Source organism: Pecten maximus, unplaced genomic scaffold, assembly GCF_902652985.1.
Source record: "Pecten maximus unplaced genomic scaffold, xPecMax1.1, whole genome shotgun sequence".
NCBI classification, from domain to species: domain Eukaryota; kingdom Metazoa; phylum Mollusca; class Bivalvia; order Pectinida; family Pectinidae; genus Pecten; species Pecten maximus.
Window position 1 is genome coordinate 694 of NW_022981545.1, and position 3,071 is coordinate 3,764.

Consider the following 3,071-nt stretch of genomic DNA (forward strand, 5'->3'; position numbering starts at 1 on the left):
GGAGGGCTTTTGTATATCAAAACTACACGCCTATGAATAAAGTTTTAATTGTAAGTAAAACCTCCATAAAGCACTCATCTACCCTCATAAAATCTATGATTTATTAATCATAAAATTGTGTGAATGCAGATTCAAAGCAATGATATGTTTATAAAAGTAAACTTTTAGTGTATAACCTTAATTCATATCACTTCTACAGTATTTCATAATTATAACCTAAGGCTTTAATTTTTGTCTTCAATAAAATATCACACGTATACATGCATTTGTGCTGGTCACCTGTCTGAGTGGGGTGTTCTCTGAACGCCAACATTTTTTTAAACAATAGGTAGGTGTTGTTTCAGGAAACAATGGGAGGGTAATTATATACTGCTTCATATAAGCTGTGTATTTTTACCTGTACACTCACCTGAGATTTACCTGTGTTACACACAGCATACAGCAGAATTGTATTTACTTTTTTCCCATTTTCTTAGAGCACACATGCATGCATTCAACAAATATGTTATCTATGTAATAACAGAATTTGTTCATAATTGTACTTATATATGACACTTCACAGTTCCATCATAGCACTAAATAGCAGTACCAGCACTAAAAAATCTAAATCTACATTGATTGATATTGTACACATAAACATCTTATTAGTACTAATCTCGGAAATACATATATTAATATGATAAATGGAAAATGCCTGTTCATATTCAATTGGAAATGATTAAATGTCTATAATAAAAAAGCCTTACATAGAAAAAGTTAGCATATCTGAAATAAAAACTTACATGAAAAAAAAACCCAAAATATCTTAAATAAAACTGTGCATAAAGAAAGTTGAAAATGAATGGACACACATGTACCTCTCAACAATGGCAATATAGGAAGTTTGAGGGAGATATGATGGAGCACCTACGGAAAACCAATCCACGTTATTTTTACAAAAACAAAAAAGAAAAAAGAATGTAAGAACAAACCCCATTCATCAACTTTTGAAGATTTTTATAATCACTTGAATGGCTTAGCAACTAACCCTGACCCGTCTGATAATGACCAGCAGCATACTTTTTTACATGTTGATATGGACTATAGATCTATATTTTTGGAGCTTGACCATGATCTATCTCAAATGAAATTAACAGTTCTATCACAGCATTGAGAGTCTCAATATTACAACGAAGCCAGTGACATTTTAATTCAAGCCTTGCTTACTATTTTCTACAATGTATTGGACTCTGGTGGAAATGGAGGCCTTTTACGAAATGCATGTTTTTGACGGAAAGAAACTAGAAGTTATGGAACAGTTTACTCAATTGTTCTTTCCTCCCAATTGTGTATACCCAGCATTATAATGTAATTAAGTACTGGTTCAAGCTATTAAGTACTAAGACCTGCATTGAGATATTAAAAAATAATTATCATTGACAATGCCAGCAAGATTTGTTTACATTATTAGAGAATATTCCTCAAAATGTGATCTGTATAGACGTTTAGTAGATGATATAAATTACTACAACATGATTAATATAAATATACACCTAAACATAACAGAATTGCTTTGAGTATATTATACTCTGAAGTTTGAAACTCGTTGATATAAGTGAACGTCTGTGTAGAGTTTGCAACTCTGGTGACATCGAAGATGAATATTACTCTTTATAATTTGTCAAATTTTCAAGTCCTGTAGTGAGAGGTAGAACTTATATATATATATCTGCATATATTATCAGTAGTGAAATGATATATATATATATAATTACAATTAATTCAAATAAAAATATATATAGTCTCAATTAATTCAAATTATCTACATGTCCATATGATAATTAATGTGGCAACGAGAGAATAAAACTATTCTATTTATCTAAATATATATATATTTTAAAAATAACTATAAATGATTTTCTAAGACTTTAATAAGATAACATAAAATCATAATTTTGAACATAAAGATAATTTTCATGCATAAAATATTGTAATGTCGTTTTAAATTAGAAAACTCAGTTATTAAATAAAATATATATTTTTGATGTACATGTAAATACATGATTTTTGATTATAAATCCTTAATTTCACCTTCAGGTAGTATCAACAGGTAACATTTACAGGTGAATGACCTGTTGGCATTGAGACTACTTTTAGGAAAAAGACTATAATCGCTATCAAAACAAACTGCCCTACAGGTAAATTCAAAATGTTGGCGTTCAGAGATACACCCGTCTGAGTCACCTGATCACACCTGTACTGCCATAGTTATAATTAGCCCCTGGGGTCCCACAACACAGGTACACATATATGACACCCTGTGTATTACCTGGGCTAACATGTGGAAACAATGAGTTACAGATAAGAAGGATTAATAAGGTTTTAAACATAAATATTGTATTTATGTAAACTGTTTAACAACAGTTAGGGGGGGGGGTCAATATTTTATGCATAAAATAATGACCCGGGTCAGTTTTTCATGCATAAAATACTGACCCGGGTCGGTATTTCATGGGGATCAGAATTTTATAGGACACCGGGTTGTGTGAGGTTATAGACACAGACAAGGCCTTTGTGAGTCATGTTTACAAACTGTGACATATTTAAATGCTGTAGTTACCCCGGGATGTATGTGTATTTGCTAATGATATGTACATATGTCTGTTAGGTATGTGTATTGGGTAATAATATGTACATATGTCTGTTAGGTATGTGTATTGGGTAATGATATGAACATATGTCTGTTAGGTTGTGTATTGTGTAATAATATGTACACATGTCTGTTAGGTATGTGTATTGGGTAATGATATGTACATATTTCTGTTAGGTTGTGTATTGGGTAATAATATGTACACATGTCTGTTAGGTATGTGTATTGGGTAATAATATGTACATATGTCTGTAACGTACGTGTATTGTGTAATACTATGTACATATGTCGGTTAGGTATGTGTATTTGGTAATAATATCTACATATGTCTGTTAGGTATGTGTATTGGGTACTAATATGTACATATGTCTGTTAGGTATGTGTATTTGGTAATAATATCTACATATGTCTGTTAGGTATGTGTATTTGGTAATAATATGTA

At 30.9% G+C, this 3,071-nt stretch overlaps 1 long non-coding RNA gene across 1 annotated transcript; it reads right to left on the reverse strand.

Annotated features, from left to right (window-relative positions):
- Positions 1–234: 234 nt before the first annotated feature.
- LOC117320123 lies at positions 235–2,512 on the reverse strand. Its single transcript, XR_004530923.1, has 2 exons — positions 2,224–2,512; positions 235–279 (listed from the first exon to the last, which is right to left on the reverse strand). It is a non-coding gene; the product is annotated as an uncharacterized LOC117320123 (long non-coding RNA).
- Between the last annotated feature and the right edge of the window lie 559 nt (positions 2,513–3,071).